At 38.3% G+C, this 24,676-nt stretch overlaps 1 protein-coding gene across 1 annotated transcript in view; it reads left to right on the forward strand.

The window, feature by feature from the left end:
* The window catches only part of KIAA1217 (KIAA1217 ortholog), an 850,426-nt gene that overhangs the window by 155,237 nt on the left and 670,513 nt on the right, over positions 1-24,676 (forward strand). Inside the window, exon 2 of the mRNA XM_054436086.2 lies at positions 18,475-18,564. The gene's annotated coding sequence lies outside the window, so the exon portion shown is untranslated. The remainder of the gene's footprint in view (positions 1-18,474; positions 18,565-24,676) is intronic.

Here is a 24,676-nt window from a genome sequence, read left to right on the forward strand (position 1 = left end):
CTAGGAAAGGACAACTGTGACCACTCAAGAAACGGGAGCCAAGGCCAGATCTTCTTTCCTTGGCTCTTCTCTCGGCTCTGACTTAATCCTGCCAGGTCTCAGTTTCTTCTCCTGAAAAATGAGCTGGATGGGGAACAGCAGTGATTTTCAATTTAGCCTGAGAATGTGCTTTGCTGTGTCATCATTTTAGCATTGTCGGGGGGAACCCAGCATGATGACAGTTGTAATTTTAGTGTTCACTGATTTAAAAATTGATGATACCTAAAGAACCACAAACTTAGAACTTTTTAAAATTATATTTCCTTTGATTCACCACAACAGCATATATATATGCTGTATATATATACACACTAACATATGTGTATGTATATACATACATATATATATATACACACACAACTTTAGAGTAGTTGTATACACATGTCTATAGCAGATATCAGTATCATTGCTTGAATTCTTGCTTTTTGAAAAAAGCAACTTGAATCTGACTCTGAATATCATAAAAATGATTCTGTTAGTATAATCATAAGTCTAATTTCAGTCATAATCGGGGCTCCCCATCAGTCCTAGGATCCCTCCAGTCTTCAACCCTCACTGATTGCCACTGAAATACTCATTGTCCCCAACCACTCAGTCCTTTTACAGTTGCCTCATCTGCTGGTTCTCTGGGCATGGTGCCCTTCCAAGTCTAAAAGACCTGGTTGTAGGTGTGACCTGCCAAGACTTAAGAGACATACTAGAAAACTCTCCATCTTATGATTCTATTGCTCTTCCAGTCTACTGTACAATCTCAAAATCGTCCTTACTTAGATATAAAGCTACCACAAGCTACCACTTCTCTTTCCTCCCTCGTAACTTAATTTCTCCAAGGGGTTTAGAGTTTCAGAAGATAAAATCCAGGAAGAAATTTAAACTTATTCTAAGCCAGTGGAGCACAAAGACCCTGACTACCATCTTGGAGAAACACAAATGATTTCAATATACTATAATTTCAAACATAATGTGTGTGTGAACCCATATATGTATATGTCTATGTGTATGTGTGTGTGTATACATATGTATATATATAACATGTGAAACTTGTTACATTTATAGATTGGTGGTTTCTTTGTTATGAACGTAAAGCCTGTGGATTGGGAACCTCTGGACTACACAATCTCTAAGATCCTTTCCAGCCTTAATGTTAAGTGCTTCTGGGATCTCTTTGCCCTTTGGCATTGACTTTGATTGAAAATTGCTGCAACCTACAACTTCCAACAATAGGCACTAAACTCTCTATATGTAATGATAATGGTAACTTGGATGGAATTGTCATTGTTGATTGGTTGATTTATTTTCTAATCTAGGTTGAAATAAAAATATATTTAGTGTCATATTTTGCAAAATAATGGCACAACCTTCTGCTAATCACATGTCTTGAAGCATTCCTTGCTCTAGGGGCACCCAAGGGATTACCACTATCTACAACAGTCAGACTATGGCTGTAGTGACGTATGGGATTTGTCCACATGTAAACAGTTGTTCTTCAGTATTTCACATTTAAATACGAGCTTTGTTACTTTTGGCCATGGCGTGTTGCAAAGGTTTCTATACAAAGAATAAATCAATGTGTACTTTAGAAAAGGTCATAGGCTTTTAGCAAAATTTCTAAGTATACAAACTTACAACATTTTTAGAGATGAGTTTATTAGCCTCATTAAAGTGTCACTGTGTTTAGACTCAAATGTCTAAAATGACTTTGCTGTGATCCCTCTTTTTTTTTTTTTTTCTTGGCAGCCAATACAAAAACAATTACTCAGAGTCACAGACCTGTAAGACTTGCCTTTTGGTATTAGAATATCATGTAGACTTTCAAAGGCATATGCACTCCTTGTCATATGCTCATTTGAGTAATGGCATTTGCAGCACCAATGCTGACAGTCACTTGTCTATGTATAGGAGGGCTGAGAGTGAGCAGGAATATTGATGTGCCCAAGCAGCCCTGCCCCTCCTATGTTCTGATTTCCACGGCCTCCTCTTCAGAGCAGGGAGCCGCTACAGGATTGGGCCTCACGAGCAGCTCTGGGCAGGGCTCTCCTTGCCTTCTTGTGCTGGTCTTTGTGACTTTCTCTTCCTTGATGCAGCTGAGGTAAATGCACATTTTCTTTTTTATCTTGACGCTAAACTCTAACTGACCTTAATGGCAAAAACTTTACAAATTTATACCTCTGGTTTCCTAGGTGATAATTTAACATCATTACTCCTTGCTTCCAACCTACTTGGAAGCTATTCCATTTCACTTTGGTCTTCTGTGTAGTATGATTCCCATTATGTAACTCCCATCAAAGCTGACAAGATTCCCTTGCCACCTGTAAAAGGTATATCATTTAATGACAATATTACACATTGTAATGAAATGTTTACATGTCAGAAAATATATTTTAAAATAAATAGGTTAAAAAACAGACTTTGGAGTTTGGAATTGTTATTCTAACTCATTTCTTTCTTCCTTTATGTGTAAACAATTCACATATACAGTTTTAAAAAAGCAAATACATTACTACTGCATTAATAATAAAGGAATTGTTGTAGAGATAATCATAAAGATGATGTTAACTGTTATTAAGGTTTGCTTTTTTTTTTTTTTTTGAGACGCAGTCTCTCTCTGTCACCCAGGGTGGAGTGCAGTGCCATCTCGGCTCACTCCAAGTTCCGCCTCCCAGGTTCACACCATTCTCCTGCCTTAGCTTCCCAAGTAGCTGGGACTACAGGCACCCGCCACCACGCCCGGCTAATTTTTTGTATTTTTAGTAGAGACGGGATTTCACTGTGTTAACCAGGATGGTCTTGATCTCCTGACCTCGTGATCCTCCCGCCTCAGCCTCCTGAAGTGCTGGGATTACAGGCGTGAGCCACCACGCCCGGCCTTAAGGTTTGCTTTTAACCTGCTATGGGCAAAATAAAAGTCATGAAACATTAAATTTTTAAAAAATGTTCCTGTGTATTTTTTTTTCTGGGAAAGTGCTCTCCATTCCTGTGTTATACAGGGATCCTGACTATTTTTCTTTTTTTCTATTTTCCTTTCTCATCTTTTCTCCTCTCTTTTTCTTTCTTTCTTTTGTTTTCTTTCTTTTTTTTTCTTTTCTTTTTTTTTTTTTTTTTTTTTTTGAGATGGAATCTTACTCAGTTACCCAGGCTGGAGTGCAGTGGAGAGTCATAATTCACTGCAACCTCCACCTCCCGAGCTCCAGCGATCCTACCACCTAAAGCCTCCTGAGTAATTGGAACTACAAGCACACACACCACCGTGACCGGCTAATTTTTGTATTTTTTGTAGAGATGGAGTTTCACCATGTTGTCCAGGCTGTCCTCAAACTCCTGCGTTTGGACAGTCTGCCCACTCTGGACTCCCAAAATGCTGGGATTACAGGTGTGAGCCACTGTGCCTGGCCAGATACATCCTGACTTTTGAAAGTTCCTGGTAGCTTGTATCCTGTTTAGTAACACAGGCAGGAGATCTGCATCAAGAAAGGCAGGCTTTGTAAAATTTCAAGTTAACTTGGAATGAATGACGAAACGCACAGACACAGTGGCTTTATAATAGTGGTTTTCTGAGTTATAAGCAGTGAGATAGGCAGAATGAACTCCAACGTTGTCCATGCCCTGATTCCTGGGAGCTGTGAATATGTTACATTACACGGTAGAGAGGACTTTGCAGATGTAATTAGGGTCACATGCTTTAAAATGGAGGGATTATCCTGGATTATCTGTGTGGGCCCAATCTAATCCTATGAATTTTTGGAAGTAGAGAACTTTCTCCAGTTTGGGTTAGAGAGAAGTGGCAGAAAAGGAAGTCAGAGAAATTCAAAGCTTCGGACATACTCGACTCAATGTTGCTGGCTCCATGATGAAGAGGCCAATAGGACGAGGATGCAGGTGGCTTTAAGAGTCTGAGAGAAGCTCCCAACTGGCCATCAGTAAGGAATTTGGACCTCAGACCTGCAACTACATGAAACAAATTTTTTTCAACAGCAGAAATGAACCTGGAAATGGATTCTTCCCCCAGAGCCTCCAGGCCAGCTGACACATGGATTTCCTCCTCGTGAGCCTCAGAGCAGAGAAATCAATTGAGCCACCAGGACTTCTGACCTACAGAACTATGAGATAACAAATTGTGTTTTTTAAAGCTGGTAAATTTGTGGCAATTTGTTATGACAGCAATAGAAAACTAATATAAGTAGGAAGCTGGGACCACAATCATAGACTTTAGTTCTGAACTGGTCAGTATTGTGAAGATGAAACCTCTTCATTGATTATGAATAGGATTAACCTGTTAGAATACAGGTCTTGGTCTGGGTACTGAGATGCATTTAGGTGAGTTCATAGCAGTCTAGTATGTTCAGTGGTTCCCAAAGAGTTGGCTGGCATTTTACACCTAGTTTATCTTTGCCTACCTTCTTTTAATCCATAATAAGCTGTGCTTTTGCCCCAGTATTAAAGAAAAATATGAATAAACATGAACCTCTATTTCAGTGGAATTTTAATGCATAGATTATAAATATGCCTATTGTGCATTTCTAAGTTAAATTTTAAAATAAAGAATTGGAGGTCAAAAATTAGGCAGAGAGAGGGGGATCAATGAAAGTTGTCCATACGGAGATACCTGAGTACTTGAGATGATTCACAAATATCCATAACTCTTGTTGACCAAACACATGTTGTTCTTGACCAACCAGAGCTTTTATCTCTCTCTTTGGAGCCACATGTCTCTCAGGAGTTATATTTTCAGATTATAGTTTAAGATACAGGGAAATTTTGTAATTACTCATACTTTTATCCGAACAGATTGAAAACAGTAATAGAAATTAGTAGACAAGAAGTTCAGGTTGTAAAGATCCAATGTTAAATTACTGGAGAACAAAATTCCCAATGAGGAGAGTGGCAGACAAAGAAATCAAAATGGTAGGCAGGGGGCAGATCACATAGGATCTTGTAGGCCAAGGTAAGGATTTTATTTTGTTCTGAGGGAAGTAAGAAAGTTTTGGAGAGGTTCGAGCAGAAGCAAGATATTCTAACTGCTTTTCTGTTTTTCTTCTTGCCTTGGTGCTACATTCCTTAAAAAAATTAATATTTACCATTTCTTCTTCTGTATTCTTTGCTCTTAAAGCCATTGAAGTCAGACCTTAACAAGGATGAGGTTGTCTCCAAATTACCAGATTCAACATCTCTTTTCAGTGTTATGTTTCCAGATTCTTAGTGACCCTTAATACCTTTGACATTAGCTTCCATTCTGAAATTTTCTTCATCTGTTTATAACCTACTTTGAGTCATTTTGGCCCTGTTAGCTCTGTGACCCTGGACATACTGATTCATGTCACTGTTCTTCAGTTTCCTCGTCTGTGAAATGGGGAAGTACTTGTAACAACTTCATAGAGTCATTTTGAGAGTAATAAGAGATAAGCACTCAATGCATATTAACGATTGTTACATCCAAAACCAAACTCCCAATCTTAATTCCTCTCCCAGAATTGCTCTTCCTCCATTAGGGGCATCACTACCTGCTATGGTTTGAATGTGTCTCCTCCAAAATTCAGTGTTTCCATTGTGTTAGTATTAAGAGGTGGGGCTTTAAAGAGCTAATGAGGCTATGTGGGCTTTTCCATATTTAATGACATTAAGGCCCTTTCAAAAGTGGCTTCACTCAGCATCTAGGCTGGCTTGATCTTTTGCTCTTTTGCTCTTCTGCTATGTGAGGATACAGTTCATCGTCTCTTGCCTTTCCATCCCTTCCTCCATGTGAGGAGGCGCAAGAAGGTCCTCACCAGACACCAGGTGCTGACACCTTGATTTGTACTTGCCAGCCTCCAGAACTGAGATAAATAAATTTCTGTTCCTAATAAATTACCTAGTCTGTGGTATTATGTCATAGCATTACAAATGGACTTAGACACTATCTAAACCAGAAACTTCAGAGACACCCTTGATATTGATGTAATCTTGTAGATTTTACCTCTGAGATTCTCCCCTTTATTTATTTCTACTGCCATGGCCTCTTCCTTCTAAGCACATGTACACATACACACACAGCTTTCCTTATATTACACTCTGGCCATACTGAACTACTATGCCAGCTACTTAACTGCTCTGCACATTTTGTTTTGACTTTCAGTAGTCCTTTAGTGACCTCACTGCCTCTTGTCTGTAATAACAATGAAATGACAGTAGGAATAAATGCAATGGTTTACCTTGTGCCTGCATACAGTATATTAAATGCTTTCCATACATGATTATTGAGGACTCACAAAAACCTTGTAAAGTAGGTATTATTATTATTATTATTATTATTATTATTCCTACTTTACAGAAAAGGCAACCGAAACTTAGAGGAATTACATAAAAGGTCACACTCAAATAAGTGGTAGAGCTGGGATTTGAGCCCAAATACACCTGATGTGAAAGCCCAGGCTTCTACACTATGCTCTTATTGTGCCCTGAAATGAACTTATCTTGACAAATTCTCTTAAAATTTTTCTTACTTGTGTATCTTATGCCTGTGATAACTGTCCATTTTGCACAGGACAAGTTAATGTTCCTTAGCCTGGTATGAAAGACCCTTCAGTATCTTCTCTCAGTTGATCCCTTTAAAATTTAGTTTATGTCTTTATTTTTATTTAATTTTTATATACTTGCAGTTTTACTGTAATTTCTTTTATATTATATTTCTAATTTACTCTAGATTTTTCTCCATTCTCCTCTTCCTCAATACACACACACACACACACACACACACACACACACGAATACCCACAGTACTTTCAGCTTGGGAAAAATTCTTCCTGAATTTTTCCCGTATTTGTACAGACCTGTACAAATATAAATACACATGAATAGGGCTTTTGTTTGTCTGTAGCACTGGAAATATTATATGCATGTATTAGTCAGGGTTCTCCAGAAAAACAGAACAAATAGACTGTACATAGATATATATAGAGAGAACATTATTTATTTTAAGAAATTGACTGGCATGACTATGGGGGCTGACAAATCCAAATTGTGCAGAGTAGGCTGGCAGGCTGGAGGCCAAGGGAAAAGCTGCAGTCATGAATCTGAAGGCAGTCTGGAGGTAGAATTCCTTCTGTTTCCGGGGAATCTCAGCTTTTTTCCCTTAAGAACTTCAACTGATTGGATGAGGCCCACCCACATTATAAAGGATAATCTGCTTTATTAAAAATCTACTTATTTAAATGTGAATCACATCTAAAAATACTTTCACAGCAACATTGAGACTGATGCTTGAACAAATATCTGGAAACCACAGGCTAGCAAAGTTGACTCATAAAATTAACACCACAGTGTATTTCTTTATAACTTGCTTTTTTCTCACCAACAAGGTAGCATTGACATCCCTTCATATCAATAACTACAATATTCACCTTTCCATCAGCAGCATATGAGAGAACTTTTTCCTTTGTCCTGGTCAGCACAGGGCATTAGAATTATTTGTAATTAATGCCGATCAAATGAATGAAATACGGCATCTCACTATACCTTTAATATTAATTTCCCAGACTATTTGTGGGAAGTTGAGCATCTTTTTATTTATTTATTAATCATTTAGCCTCTATTCTGTGAATTGTATTTTGAGAATTAAATCATATTCCTTGCCCATTTTTCCATTTATTTCTGTTGTTTTTTCTTATCAATTTTTGTATTCTAGAATTTAACTCTCAATATTTCACGTCATTTGCAAATATTATTTTCCTGTCTGTCATTTGTCTTTTGACATTATTTGTGAAATCACTTAACATTCTAAATGTTTCTCTTAAACTTCCTTTTATAATCCAAACTGCCTATTTTTTTTTATAGCTTTAGAGGTTCTTAAGTTCTTTTGCTTAAGAACTTTGTTTTGTTTTTTAATTTTTAACGTTTAAATCTTAATTTAGCTAGAATTTATTTTTGTATTCTATATGGGATGAAGTCAGATTTGTTCCCTTGAAATAGCTTGTCAATGGTGACAGTAAAATTTATTAAGATTATTAAATTTTAATGAAATAAATTTTAACAATTGGAGAAGGGACTAAATAAGCCATCCTTTCTCCAATAAATTAAAATGCCATTTTTGTCACATGTCAATTTTTCATAGATACTCAAATCTTTGTCAGGATTCTCTATTGATTTATTTGCTCCTGTGTTGGTCTGATTAAAGAAACTTTATAATAAAGTTTTATAGCTGGCAAAGCAAATCAACAACCTCCTCAGCTTCGAACATACATATGCTGTATTCTTTTTTCTCATGTTTTTATATGTTTGGAGATTCATTCTTCCATACAAACATCAAATTATTTCACACACTTCCACAAATAAATAGAGTAACCTCTGCTGTAGCAAAGCAAAAACACAACCCTATAGGATTCTGCTGGTGGCTGCATTCTATGGTGTGTGATGACGGGGAGAGATATTGCTGTGCTTATGATATTAAACCTTCTCATCTCAATGAAAGTTGCTTATTTGTTGAACTGCCATCATCATAGTTGCTTCAGGTTGATCAAGCCTCAGGGAGAACTCCTCTGTTAGGTCTAGATGATTCTACTGTACTGATTCAAAAGCATTCTAATAAAAGTGGGTGAAAATTTAGTAAAACAAAATTTTGTATTTTAGCAAGTTTCTCTGTTTTCTAAAGACATGATGTTTCCTGTTAGTACACCCACACTTTATTATACAAAAGAGCAAGGAATCCCCTCCCTTATGGGAGCCAAGATGGTCAAGAGGATGTACTTAATCTTGCTGATTTCTGGAGGGTAGCTGTACCCATTTCCCAGGCTTGTCTCCCCCTCCTGGGAAGGACCCATCCCACCATGCACGCTACTCCTGCTTGGGAGAGAAGGTGCCATCAGAGCTCCTCTGATGCCTCTCCCTCTTGCCCACTTGTTCACCTGCTACTCTCCCAGCTTGGCAGCACTGTTTTCAGACCTTTGCATTCTGTAGACCCAGAAGCCCTCATGTTACAGCAGAGACACAAGTTGGCCATACATTATAGAGCTCTTCTCTTTGGTGCGATCTCAGGACACATTTCTACATGGTTCTTCATTTCCTCATGGTTCAGCCCTGTTTGTCTTTGTGTTGCTTTTTACCCCTTCTCAACCCATAAAATAACTCCTGGACACATGTTTTTCTTTGCTGCCAGGAAAGCAGCCCAGATGTACGGTTGCTCAGTTAAGCCAGGCCTAACATGAAGGATTCAAAGACAGACCAGCAAATAGGCTGAGCAGAGCCTGGGCCAAGATTGTCCTGACCTAAGGGCACAGTGACACTCAATTCACTGCTCGCATTGTGTCCAGGGCTCTAAGAAAGACAGGCAAAGAGATTTGCCAGAATCTGTCCTTGCCTGTATAGCTCTTTGTATGGAGATTTTTTTTTTCGTCCATCTGTTACCAAATCATGACTCTCCTGGCAGTCAGCCTGGGTAAAGATGCAGTGGTTAGCTCCTTGTTTCTTCTGAAGGATGACATTTTCCAACATCTGCAGCCTGCATATTGAGCCAATAAATGGCTGTCAGTTCACTCAGGGAGAAGATTCTTCATTTCTCTTGTGACTCACCTCTAGGACACATGGCAGGGCCTGAGAGCTGTCTATCCTTCTTGTTAGCAGAGCCTCCTGGCTCTCAGGCCTGCTGCATTGTCAGGATGTTTGCAAAATTCCTTTTTTTTGGATATAGTAGCTAATAAAATGTTATCACTTGATATCACAAGTTGAGGCTATACTTTCCCATATTTTTGAATATTTGAAAAAGTATCTTGTCTTTGGAAAAACTAGAATGTCTTTTATAAAAATAGGCCTGTTCTGATGTCAATTTTCTGCCTGAATAAAAGTGAATGAATATTAAACATTGCTGCGGGCAGTCTTGTCATTGGAATTAAAGATTCTCTGCTATAATAAATAATTTTGTAAAAACACGTATTTTGTCTAAGCAATGCTAAGCACGATTTTTTTATAAATGTGTTTTCAGTCCAGGGTACATACATTTGCAGTTTAATGTGCAATCATGAAGTGTAGTTTTTTTTTTTTGTTTTTTTTTTTTGCATAAGTAGCATATATTTTGAAGTAACAGTGTTGCTATCTACCTGTTAAAAAGTGGTCTAGCAGCTGTATGGAAAATAGATGACTCTTCCCAGTGGGAAGATGGTATACGTCTTGGAGGAAAAGTGAGTCATACTCAGCACTACTAAATTTTTATTCACTTGAATAACATATTAGGTCTCCGCTGAAATAAATATGATGTGTTCTGTAAAAGGAACACTGGATTCAAGTCAACAGACTTGTTTCAAGTGGGTGGCAATGCTGCTGCTTGCGAGCTGTGTGACCTCAAATAATTTATTTATGCTGTCTGAGCATCTCTTTTACTGACTGCAAGTGGAAAGGATCAGACCAGATGGGACTTCTAAACTGCATTATTTATACATGGGCATGTCTCAATCGGTCGTGAGGTAGGTAATTTATTGCTACTAGAAATAAAGTCTTGACGTTTGCAAACAACTTACAGTTGTAACGCAGATAAGTTTAGCCCCATGATGTCACTCTCACCATCTCACCTTCTGAAGTAGTTTCTTGAGTGGGAGAGAAGAAAGAGAGTGAATTATGGTTGCCACACTGGTAAGACAAGCACCACGGCCGCCAAGAATTCCACGTGATCGATTTCGTTATTTGTGAGCCTATCAAATGTTTTCATGGACACTATTCCCAGGAAGTTCCTGGGTATTTGTCTTACTTCTAAACAAATATTTTTAGTCAATATTTAGTCAATATCTTGTTGACATCTGAGCGCACCCTGAGAAAGGAATTCTTCCTTAAATACCGCCAGCATATGTAAACTGTAATAAATAATTTTGTAAAAACACAAATTTTGTTGAAGCAATGCTAAGCCCAATATTCATAAATGTATTTTTGGTTCAGAGTACATACATTTGTAGGGTAATACGTGAACATGAAATGTAGCTTTTTGCGTAAGTAGCACATATTTTAAAGTAACAGTGTAGCTATCTACCCGTTAAAAAGTAGGTAAAATCTAGCTGGGCTGGATTGTCCCTAGCATTCCTTCAGATTAGTTACTCTCTATGCAGGAACACGTGAGGATTTTCACACATCCAGAGTGAAGCCACTGAGGGAATAGATGCTGACTATATCCAGAGGTGGAAATGTGTCTGGAGGCAGAAACATCTCTGTTTTTCCTGCTCACTGCTTGGCCATAAAGAGTGTGATTTCCTGGGGTTTGAAGTACTTTGAGTTTCAAATTCCATATTTTCATATTCTAGACCTTCTTAGCCTCTAGGCGTCTTAACAAAGGCCATATTGAGTCAATCCATAATCAGTCCCCACCCTCTGCTTTCACCAAACACACACACTTCAAGAAGCACCGGGAAACTGACAAGGCAACAATGAGGAATGGTGACATCAGCCAGGGTCGTGGGGACTTAGCCCATCTCTGGCCAGGGCTCACTTACCTTATTTACTGTTGATTCTGTGTTAAGCAGGGAGGTAAGTTTTACATACTTTAAATCACCTAATTCTCATAACAATGCAGTGAGGTAGGTAATATTAATATCTGCATTTCATAAATGGGAATCCTGAATCACAGATAAATTAAGGAACTTTCCCAACTGGTAGCAATAGGCAGAGATTCACCATTAGGCAGTCTGGCTACAAAATCAAGGCTCTTCCCCAGTTTTCTCTGTCATGTCATCAGCACCCTAAGTCAATTGAGTTTATGCCAGCTGCTTTTACATAACTGTCCTCTGAAGTAGTTCCTATTATCCCTATGGTATATTTCGGGAAGCCAAGGATAAGTGAAATTAAATATGTGACTAGGGTCACATGGCTACAAATATTAATAGGCAGTGAAAGAGCTGGAATTTGAACCTAGGTTGTTATTTTTTTTCTTTTTCTTTCCTTTTTTTTTTTTTTTTCCCACAAAGCTGTGTAGCTGTGGACTTTCCTCTGTCCTTTCTCATACTGTTTTCTGTATCTTAGAGGAAACTCATAGGAACGAATGTGAAACACTCCCAGCGTTGTTTTTCTGGAAAGATTATTTGTCTTAACTGGTTGGAGTTTTCATTTATAGCGCAGCATCCTTTCCTAGTCACTTGATTACTGTCATTGTAGTTTTGCCAAGCTCTAGGCTTTGAATATCTGCTGAAGAGTCATTTGCTCTACAGCTTGGGATTTACATTGCAAATAGAAGAGATGGCCAGTCTCTAGTTTCCTCTACCCCATTTTTAGGTACTGACCACCAGCTGTTACTCTGAAGACAAACCACATGTGTGGTTTGGAGTCTTGCTTTTCTAAGGCAGCACCATAAGCTGCAGCTTCCTTCCTGGCCCCCACATATGACCCACCACAAGAGGGAAGTTCTGCCCTCATTCTTGATTTTTAGTCAAGTTCTTTGATGGAACTGGGATCTTGCTCTTCATCTTTAACCACTACAAAGCCATCAGCACAGTCCAGCTCCCCTTCCCTGAATGCTGACTCTGTCACTTCTCCTAAATCATTGGCTAGGATTAACCCAAACGTCTCCCCCTTCTACCCCTGTCACCCCCAAAATTGATCAATTACAATCCACCATGACTTTCTAAGTATGGGGGTTTGAACGAAACATTGATTCCCACTCCTTCAGTACTAATGTCTTTTCAAGATCTAACCATAACGTCAGATTGTTACAGATTCAAGTACTATGAAAACTCAGTAGCAATCAAAACCATTTGCTCATAGCATCAAGAGTAATAATAACAGCATCACCAACGTGTCACTTCAAATTTCCCATTAAAAACAGCATGCACAGAGTGTCACCCACATGCCAAGACCAGGGATTAATGACAATGAGTCCTGAATCATGTCTCTAAGCACTTGCAAATTCCTTTCTGCCAGCAGAGGCCCATTCTTCTCCGTTTTTATTCAGCTTTTCTGAGAAGATCAAGCGACCTCTATGTTTATGAATCTTTATATGATGCATTTGTCCATTTGGGGAAAAAACACTCAGCTCCCCACATTTGATTCAGAAGAGGTATTGAAAGTATTTGTGGTCAGAAATTGTTAGAGCAGCAGAGTGAGACCAGGGGGTCTGGGAAAGACAAGACAAGTATAGAAAAGTGAACGTCATCACCTTGGCAAAGGCAAAGGTGTCATGGGAATAGATGAAAGGAAGAGAGCTCTTGTAGAATGAACCTGGGTAGGACCAATAGATTTTAAAAGACTTAGGAGAGATAGAATGTGAAAGAAGTTTAAACATTACTGCTGAGTCTCATTCTCAACTTTTAGGAGAACAAGTTCACTCACAGCTTCTAGAAAGAAAACAAACTAACAAAAAACAACTGAGAGGCTAACCATACTGTGTTTGCATCTTGAGGACCCCCTGCCTCTGCCTGCTGCAAGACTGCATCACACAAGCCTTGCCAACACTGCAGAGAGCTTCATTTACCACCACAAATATATCTCCACTAGCTGGCATTCACATTAAGGAAAACAATTAGCAAGTTAATTAATTGTGTTTTTTTTCTTTGCTTCTTTATTTGCAAAGCTGCTTTGCCTTGATCAGTAGCCTAAGCACTTTTATGAGCTCACCAAACTTACTTCTAGGGTTTGGAATGCAAGGTTTGTGAAAATATAACATTTTGGAAAAACAAGCTAATTAAAGTGAGGGTTTAATTTCTAATGACAGTAACTCAGTGAACAGTTTCTATAAATTTATATACACTTAATTTTTAGAATAGGAATGGAGATATAGTTTCAATTTTTCTTCCCAGAGTTTTTCCTTAGTTGACATTCAGTATTCACCATGAGAAGCATGTAACACTGGCAGCTCATTCATTTAGAGGTCAGGTTTCCCGTATTTTCGGAATGAAACAAGCCCAGAATAAGCAATCAAACAGCCTGAAATGAAAGAAATGACAAAAGTCTGTTAAAAAGCCCATGCATTTTGTTCAATTAGAAATATAGAATAACTCACTGGCCAGAGGTTATGTAAAAAACATGAACCAAGTTAGAAGCAGGATGTTCTGATACCAGAAATAGGGATCAAATCAACGCAGTATAAGGACAATAATCTGGGATCATTAAACCTAGGGACAAATAACTTTCTGTACCTTACTACTTTTTTCACAGCATCACAACTGTTAAATAAGAACATTGCTATTCATTCTCTTAATCCCATGTTCTCAAGAACAAAATCAAATTATGTTTGGTATATCCTTTAAAAAGGATATTATCATTAATATTCTTTACCAATAATTCAATTAGAATATTTTTTCTGAAAGGTGGCTCTTAAAAAATGTGATTTATCTTAAAAATGAATTTATGTGGACTACCTCTTCCATGAAGATGCTAGATGAAGCATTACTGTGTGCCATTGAACATACTGCATCATGCCTTACTCATAAGTTCGGTAATTTACTCCCAATTTTAAGACGGATAAATGAGTTATAGTTAGGTGAATGGATCTAAGCAATGTTTGAGTTTGCCAGGGCCAAGCCAAGGCATCATCAGCTCTTCTGTTACTGATTTCATCCTCCGCAATTTTGGTTGAAGGAAAAACAAGGAGAGGCCCATTGCTGTTGTATTTCTGGCCCTACAAGTTGTCTGTCTGTTTCTCTCTCTCTCTCTCTGTCACTCTCTATTTCTTTCTCTTTCTCTCTCTTTCTCTCTCTCTCTCCCTCTCTCTCACTCGCTGTCTATCTCTCAATGCTCAGAACTGAAGAAAGTACTCTTCACTTTAGGTAAATGCAGAGTACAAAATTTCAATGTTTCACCATTGTAAGTCAGGAAAATATCAGTACACATGTAGCACGACAGTAAGGCATTCAAATTTATGGACCAGCAAAGCCCAATTCAGATGGATTCTGCATTGTGGCATCAGTGAAGTGAAGCGGCATGTGCCATGAACTGAGCATTTAGACTATGCCAAGCATGTGGTAAGAACGTATCTAACCTATGCTGTGCTTAAGTAGGGTAGGAGGCAAATGTATCTAATGTATCTTTTGCTTACATAGGAAGCAAATGTATCTAATGTTCCCTTTGCTTACATAGAAAGAATATATGCAATATTTTATGATATCATTTCTGTAGTTCACCCAAACCTGGATTCTGTTTGATATTAAACAAGTCACGTTTTGTTTTTATCCTGACATTCACCTGTCATGGTTAGCTATCACACCTCCAGCCCACAGCTCCTGCTAATCTGCTGTGAGTCATCACGGATTTGTCTAATAATCCCTTCTTGAATGGTGGTATGGTGCTCACCTCTTGAATACCATATGTTTTATGTTTTCTGAGCAAAGCTGTCACTTTATTTTATTTCTATTCTAAATTATTTTTCTCTCTTTCAGATGTCATGGGATAACTCTTTACTATTTAGTTTGTTCACAAGGTCGAGTGACCAGAATGCCGGCTCTGCCACTAGCTAGCGCTGAGACCTTATTGACTTCACATCTCTAGGCATCAGTTTCTCACTGTTATAGCAAATTATAGCCCCTAAACTCTCAAATGTAACTTCTACCTATAAAATGCTATTATTTTGTAATTTACTTCATATCCTTCATGATACCCTAATCTTTGCTCATATCTCCTTAATCTAGAACAATGCTATAATGTATATAATCATTTGGAGATCTTTTTTAAACCACCTGATGCTGGGACCATACCCCAGACCAGTTAATCTAGGAGTGGAGTCCAAATATCATATTTTTGATTCTAATGTTCAGCCAGAATTAAGAACAACTAATCTTCACTAAAGCATCCTGATTTTATCTTTGGCATCTCTACCAGTCACTATTACAAATAATCAGACAGAAAGGGTATTTGTCTTTTCTGTGCTGCTATAGAGGAATACCTGAGGCTGAGTAATTTATAAGGAAAAGAGGTTTATTTTGCAGTTTGTCAGGCTGTGCAAGCATGGTGCCAGTATCAGCTCAGCTTCTGGTGAGGTCACAGGAAACTTCCAATCATGGTGGAAAACAAAGGAGAAGCTGCCATATCCCATGGCAAGAGCAGGAGCAAGAGAAAGATGAAAGATGTGCCACACTCTTTTTAAAGAAGCAGATCTCATGTGAACTCAGAGCAAGTACTCACTCATTACTGCAAGGAGGGCACCAAGCCATTTATGAGGGATGAGCTTCTATGGCCCAAATACCTCAAATACCTCCCACCAGGCTCCAGTTTCAACACTGAAGATCACATTTTAACATGAGACTTGGAGGGGAAAAATATCTAAACCATATCAGAAGGAAAGAGGAAACTGTTCTAAGATCCCTCTTTATAGAAACAGGGGAGCAAAGGACCAGGAGTCTGATAGGAGGCAGGTAACTAATAACAGAAAAGATATTGCATTGGGAAAATATAGTTTTATAGGTGCAGAATATAACCCTTGATAAGCTTGGCTGGTTGGGTTCCAGGATATCCAAGAAAAGAGTGTTTGGCCTCTATTTTAACCACTGTTTCAACTTGTTCTAAAAAGTTTGCCCTATGAAAATGCACCTCCAGTTTTATATGGTACAGTAGTGGATATAAACCATGCTTTATGAGGCTTTATAAGGATCTAGAACTAGAAACAACATTTGACCCAGCAATCCCATTACTGGGCATATACCCAAAGGATTATAAATCATTCTACTATAAAGATACATACACACGTATGTTTATTGCGGCACTATTCACAATAGCAAAGACTTGGAACTAACCCAAATGTCCATCAATGATAGACTGGATTAAGAAAATGTGGCACGTATACACCATGGAATACTATGTAGCCATAAAAAACGATGAGTTCATGTCCTCTGCAGGGACATGGATGAAGCTGGAAACCATCATTCTAAGCAAACTATCACAAGGACAGAAAACCAAACACTGCATGTCCTCACTCATAGGTGGGAGTTAAACAATGAGAACACATGGACACAGGGAGGGGAACATCACACATTAGGGCTTGTCGAGGGGTGGGGGCTGGGTGACGGATAGCATTAGGAGAAATACCTAATGTAAATGATGAGTTGATGGGTGCAGCAAACCAACATGGCATATGTATACCTATGTGACAAACCTGCATATTGTGCACATGTACCCTAGAACTTAAAGTATAATTTAAAAAAAAAAAGAAAATTTGAGACATATACACTGTGGAATACTATGCAGCCATAAAAAGAGCAAAATTAAGTTCTTTGCAGCAACATGGATGCAGCTGGAGGCCATTATCCTGAGTGAATTAACACAGAAACAGAAATCCAAATGCTGCAGGTTCTCACCTGTAAGTGGGAGCTCAACACTGTGTACTCATATATGTAAAGATGGGAACAATAGACACTGAGGACTCCATAAGGAGGGTGGAAGGGATGGGAAAAGGGCTGAAAAAACTTTCTGATGGGTACTATGTTCACTCTGTGGGTGATGGGATCATTTATACCCCACACCTCAGCATCAAGTAGTATACCCATGTAACAAAGCAGCACATGTACCCACTGAATTTAAAATAAAAAATGGAAAACAAAAAATAAAAAAAAAATGCACCTCCAGTTTTATATGGTACAGTAGTGGATATAAAGCATGATTTATGATTATGCTTCAGGGTCAGTTTTGCTGGGATGGCAATCTTCCACAAACATGGGATAAAGGATGATTTATGATTATGCTTCAGGGTCAGTTTTGCTGGGATGGCAATCTTCCACAAACATGGGGCATACACACATCTTCTACAATTCTAGCCCAGTGTCCATGTTGCATGCCTTTCTTTCTCATAAATTATTCTTTCTTGAAAAGCCATCTTGCAGCAGTTGAATTGGAATCTATAATTCAGTGCTTTTTTTTTCTTGACTATGAAAGTTTTACATTTCTTCCAATAGAAAATAAATGGTTAGATTTAAAGCCGTATATGCTTAGGGCTGAGACTGTCATGAAATTCTACAACTATATTTGATGACAACAATAAAGGGTGAGTTAAGAAGAGTTAGGTTTAGGGTGAGAGGTGTCATAGTACAGCAGAGAGGACATTGACTTATGCGTCCCTCAAACTGGAAGTTAGACTTACTCTGCCATTAAGTGGCTTGACGCCGCCAACTTCTGTTTAACATTTAAAAGTTCTGCATTTTAAAAACCGTGGTGTTAGTGTGACAGGATCATTTCTAGGGTCCCTTTCAGCACATAGGTTCTATAGTTTCAAACTCATGTGTCACTAGCTGCGTTTTCTTTGGCTAATGAATGGATTGCTTGTCCAATTGTTCTTTTTAAGTGATACCGAAGTTTCTAAGATTTTAATGAGATGTACTCACCTATCAGGCCAGGAGCCCATTGGCTGTCTTCTCACAGGCATTAGACCAAAGGACCTTAGAAGCACAGCCGTATTACTACATCCTGTTTGATTGTCCATTTTATTTCATACAAGGTTTCATATCTGCAGGAGAAATTTGATTTTTTATTTGTCCTAATATGTTAAAGTCCATTTATTATTTTTAACATTTCTAGGACTGTTTCCTTGGGCCCTCGGTTTAATGCTGTCCACCACCCATGAGCAAAACTCTTTCTACGGCAAGAAACATCGAACACCTGTAGTCGGTGAGTGAGACAACTTCATAATCAGTGTGTTTGTATTAACAGTGTTTCTGCCTCGGTTAATGTATTTTTGCCTTAAGTAATTCCAGTTTCCCTAGGAGAATATTTATAGGTTTCCATGGCCCATATAAATTTTGCCTGTCAGATATGCACAACATGTGTCTTTAAAAATCAGGAAGCCAATTCTCTTTGATAGCTTCTGAATAAATGTTCACTCTCAAAAGCTTTAACATTAGCTACCAACTGACACTTGAATATAAAATAGGCTTTTAAAATCTCTCTTCTTAGTTGGCTAGCATCTGTTTTGTCACATACCAAATGAGCACAGGTACATAAAAGATTCATACTGTGATGCCAGCGTTCATGACAGAGGGTTTCATGGACACAGCGAAAATGTTAATTCGCACCACATCCAGGCATTGGTTTTCCACTCTTTCTTGTCAAGCTCCCACAGAGGAACCACAGGAGCAGGATTGCCCGGGGCACACAGTTCAGCTGAACCAACAGCCAGTGCAGAGAAGTTACCAGGTAACACAGATGCGTATTGTCACAGTAAAGAGGCACAAATGCCCTCTGCTTTTTTTTCTTGGCAGGGAGGCTCTAAAACAAGAAGACCGACTTATGAGACAGTTTGGCTCTGAGCAGTGCGAGACATTGAGTTAGATCATGGCAAGAACAAATCCAGACATGGTTTCTATTGAAATAACATGCTTCTCACATAGAGCACATTCTTTATGGAGGCATACTTATGAACCAAAATGGATTTTTTAAAAAAATTTGTACATCAAGCCAGCGGACAGTATCAAAAAGTGGCATTCTGACAGTAGTTTGGGTTAGCTGTTCTGTCTTGCTTAAAATGATCATATTATTTGTCTCTTGATTCATTTAAATGATTTTGTTTCCAGAGGGATTTGTTTGCTAGGATATAGAAGATTCAATCATTCATTCAGTAAATATTTACTGAGCATCTACTCTGCTCACATTCGAGGTTCTATTTCAGATGGGAAGCCCTCTTGGGCCTGTATTTTGAGAGAGAAGCAGAATAAATACACAAATAAGTGAAAGATGTAGTGTGTCAGATTGTGATAAATGCATTGGAATAAAATAAAGCCAGGCATGAGGATAAGACATGCAGTGATGAGGAGAGGGTGCTATTTTAAACAGCATAGTCAGACAAAGCCTTGCTGAGTAGATAGTATATGGGCGATGAATTGAAGAAGTAAGGAGCAGGAGGTGCATCTGTCTAGAGAAAAGTGGTGGGGTTTGGAGTAGGATGGTCTTAGCAGAGGTGTTGAGCAGTGACAGGTTCTCAAACTATTTTGGAGGTAGAAATGACAGGATTTTCTTCCAGATCAGATTTGGGGTATGAGAGAAAAAAGATCGGGTTGACTCCAAAGTTTTTGGCTTGAGCGACTGAAGGATGGAGTTGTCATTTATTGGCATGGAGAAGACTGCAAAAACAAGTTTAGAACATGTAGAATTGGGATATGTATTTTAGGATTGTAAAGTTTGAAGTATTTATTAGACATCCACGTGTAGAAATCAAGTGGGCAGTTGGATATGAAAGTCTGGGCAAGATCTGTGGTGAAGACATACATTTGAGGCTAACAGTTCTTAGATGGCGTTCAAAGCTACAAGCCTGGTTGAGATCATTTAAAGTAGTGGTTCTCACCTGAGACCCGCCTTCACCCTTAGAAATTCTTCTGTAATTGGTCTGTGATGGACCTCAGACTTTGGCATTTTTAAAAACCTCCCAGATGATTCTTATCTCCATTTTAACCTTGTGACTTAGGTTAAGTACCTCTGACTTAGAGATTGAGTGTTGCTAGAGATGAGAAATGCTCTTACAACAGAGTACAAGGCATCCTAGCATTTAAAGGTCAAGGATATGAGGAAGAACCAGAAAAGAGAATGAGCTACTCTGAGACAGGAGGAGAATAAGCAGTGAGGGATTCTGAAAGCCAAGTGTAGCATATTAAGGAAGAAGGGGTGATTAAATATATCAAACATTGCAGACATATCAAACCAATGAAGACTGAGAATTGACCATTGGATTTACAAGTTGGGCCTTTGGTGGCCTTGACAAAAGCTGTATCAGAAGTCCAACAGGGTGATGTCTTGGCTGGAGTGGATTCAAGAGAGAATGGGAGAAGGCAGATTGGAACTAGTCCTTCTAAGACCATTCTTTAATTAGTTTCTGTATAAAAGAGAGTAGAGAATCAGGGAGTTAGCTGAAGTAGGAGGTGGGGGAAAGAGTTTTATTTTTTTAAGATGGTAAAAAGCGTTGCATATTTGTGTGCTCTTGGAAATGATCCAATAATAGAGGAAAATGATAATATAGGAGAAGGAAGGAAGAATTGATGGAACAATCCTCTTAGGTGAGGAAGAAAGGGATGTGTATGCAGTGGATGCTTTAATTTGGCTGACAGCATGGCCAGTTGCTCCACATAACAGGAAGGAAGGTTTGAGTACATGGGCCACTTCCAGGTAGGCAAATGCTTCCGGTGGTGGGTGCTGGAGGACATTCTCTTCAGGCTGTTTCTGTTTTCTCATGGAAATAAGAAGCCAGGCCTTTAGATGAGAGAGGGCATAGGAAGGAGAGATTAGAGGCCTGAGAAGTGAGCATGGCATAAAATACACATAAGGAAAAATGAATGAGTTTATTGCAGCACTATTCATAATAGCCAAGATTTAGAAGCAACCTATGTGTCAATTAACAGGAGAATGGATAAAGAAAATGTGGTACATATACACAATGAAGTATAATTCAGCCATAAAAAAAAAGAGATGCTGTCATTTGCAACAACATGGATGGAACTGGAGGTCTTTATGTTACGTAAAATGAGCCAGGCACAGAAAGACAAACATCACCTGTTCTCACTTGTCTATGGGAGCTAAAAATTAAAACAATTGAACCCATGGAGATAGAGTAGAAGGATGGTTACCAGAGGCTGGGAAGGGTAGTTGGGAGAGGAAGGGAAGTGGGGGATGGTTGATGGGTACAAAAAATATTTAGAAAGAATGAGTAAGACCTAGTATTTGCTAGCAAATCAGGGTGACTGTAGTAAAAAATAATTTAATTGTTCATTGAAAAATAACTAAAAGAGTATAACTGGATTGTTTGAAATGCAAAGGATAAATGCTTAAGGGGATGGCACTCTATCCACCCTGATGTGATTATTATGCATGGCATGCTTGTATCAAAATATCTCTTGTAATCCATAAATATATACTCTTACCATGTACCCCACAAAAATTAAAAATTAAAAAAAGAAAATAACAACAACAACACAAATGAACGAGTAAATGGATGGGGAAACATAGAATTGATGGACAGTTCAAGGTCACAGGTTTAGTTTGAGACCAGCAGCTGTATATGTGCTTTTCAGCCACATTCGGCTGCTTGCCTGGTGCAGAGAACCTGGAGAGTCAGACTTAACCAGGGTGGAATTCTCAACAGGTGAATACAATGTAGGAAGAGTGAGCCACAGAGTTGAAGCTATATGCAATGGTGTGATTATAATGATGAACCCTGTGATTATAATGATGAACGCTGTGATGTATACTAGCCTGAGGGAAAGTGAGGATTTCAGAGGAGAGGAGCACTGGAGGTCTGGACTGGATAAAAAAAATTGCTGAAGCCACGGTTCTAGTAGTTCACTATGGTGTGAAAAAAGTGTCTGTTTCGATGAAAGGTAAACACATTTCTTACTGAAGCAGATTTTACTTTGAATCTGCTTAATTAAGTTTTTAACCATTGAAATTAGTTGTTATGCAAAAAGAGCCATAGCTTTGAACATTAATATGCATTCTTTCACTTACAATTATGAAATGAATATATTAATGAATAATCTAAAAACAATTAGTGGTTGCTAGAGTACATCTCAGTCATCTGTCTCTTGTAAGTTAATAAATTATCAATGACAGAATTAAGCTATCCTGAGCACTTTTTAAATATTTATGCTTCTTTGCAACCTCAGTAGTTTGGGGAAATGATGACAAGCAGCAAAATGTATGTCTCTGCCTATTTTGTAAATCACTTTAATTTTGCTAAATTGCTGAAAGGGATTCACTGGAATCAAGAAACACTTTTCAAAAACCTAATTGATAAAATTGCATTATGTAAGACTAATGCCAGAGCTATGAAATGCTTGACTTTGATAAGATTTTGTCCATTGCATTCAGAATTGCTATTGGCGAGGGGGGTTATCTACTTTATAACTTAATCAAATGGTCTGACCCATTGAATGAAGAGAGCAGCTTGGATATGTTGCTCCATGCCTACCTCCTGATTGGATGAGAAGTAGCAACTTCTTGTAGCATTAGAACCTGGCATGGTGGGTCCACGTGCAGCTGCCCCGTCCCCCATACACCCTTAAGACCAGGTAACTTCCCATCACCTCCATCTTGCCTGGTCCTGGCTTATGTTCTGATGTCTGATGCCAGAGCCCACCTAGCCATCAAAATCATGTCACAGGTGTGAGGACATCATGAACTTGTGCTCCTTACCTCTTTCATTATGGTAAAAATATGGTTCACAATTCTGTAAAATAGAGTGTCTCTTTCTTGTCTTAAAGGAGTTATAACTTTTGATATCATCAAAGTTAAAGTTTCGAATACATTCAAAAACCATAAAAACACATACAAACCCACCACAATTTTGAGGTTTTATTTCTATAAAATAATCTATACCAAATACATTATCACATTCATATTCTCATATATACCTCATTGCACGGATGTGGGTGGCAATGTCACAAACCCGAGTCAGTGTACAGCAGACATTGCCATTGTGTGAAGACACCCTCAGTATCAAAGTATGGCAGTTTAGATGATCAATATTAATCAATAGTTGCATGAAAACAAGACATATCACCACCTAGAAGGGGATGCATAGACACTTTCTAAAGCAGATCCCATCAGCAAGAGAGAGGAAATAATTGAAGGGGAACTTGACAGAGAGGCTGATATGTGTACAGAATGGTGGTTGGGAAACACGGTTTTACACTCCCTCATGTTTGAATTATGTTTGTTTCATTTTGTTTGAAATAGCACCCGGTAATAATCTGTATCCCTTGTATTGATTTATTTGTATCTATTGATTGATGGATTGATTTGCAATTAGGAAACAAATCACCACAATACTTAAAAAGAAAGGAAACCTGAACTTCGATCTATGTTCATCACTCAAGGTAGCAAATGGTCCATGTTCTGGGAGTTACTCAGCAATGTTTCTCATGCTAAATACTAAGTACAGGAATGTCTCCTGCTTTACCTAGGGTTCAAGTGTGTTTATAAACCCTGCTCTTTGTGAGGTGTCATGGAGATTGAAAAATATTTATGTGATTCCTCATGAAAATGGGTTAAAAAATGGAAAATGTGGCTAATGCTACAATTAAATTAATTAGAAAATAGTTCACAAAAACTTGGGGACAGATGAGGGGACAGAGCAATTATTCATTCTGGTGGGAGAGTTTACATCTTTAGGATGGATTTCACTAGAGAGATAAATTATATCTCTCTTTTACCTAGAATGTTTTGCATTACAGTGATAGCTATTTTAGTTTCATGCACCATTTGTTAAAAACAATACAAAGGATCAAAGGTAGGGATAGATATATTCCTTAAGTTGTTATGGTCATTTCAAGAGTCAGCCAAATAATACTGTGCTTTACTGAAATTGCATCTTTGAACCGAGTGAAATTGTGATAATACACTGGCCTAAAATTTAAGAATTGTGTTCTAGATCCAATGTCCTAACTCACTCTTTACCTTGGGAAAATAACATAAAGGAAAGGCATGAGACTAGATAATCTCTCAGATTCTAGCTTTCAACATTTAAATGTGTAGAATAAAAGGTGGGATGCAAGTGAGCTATTTTTTGCCTCTTGCTTAAAAAAAAGAAATGTAAAAAAATCTTCACACCTCAGAGTTGGTTGCTGTGGACAAAAGAAAATGTCAGTACACGTTTTTTAAAAACAGAATTTATTTTTTAGAGCAGCTTTAGGTTCATAGCAAAACCGAGTAGAGGGTACAGAGCTTTCACATACACCCCTGTCCTGACACATGCATAGCGTTTCCCATTAGCAACGTTCTCCACCAAAGCGATACCTTG

Source organism: Pongo pygmaeus, chromosome 8 (genome assembly GCF_028885625.2).
Source record: "Pongo pygmaeus isolate AG05252 chromosome 8, NHGRI_mPonPyg2-v2.0_pri, whole genome shotgun sequence".
Classification (NCBI taxonomy): Eukaryota; Metazoa; Chordata; class Mammalia; order Primates; family Hominidae; genus Pongo; species Pongo pygmaeus.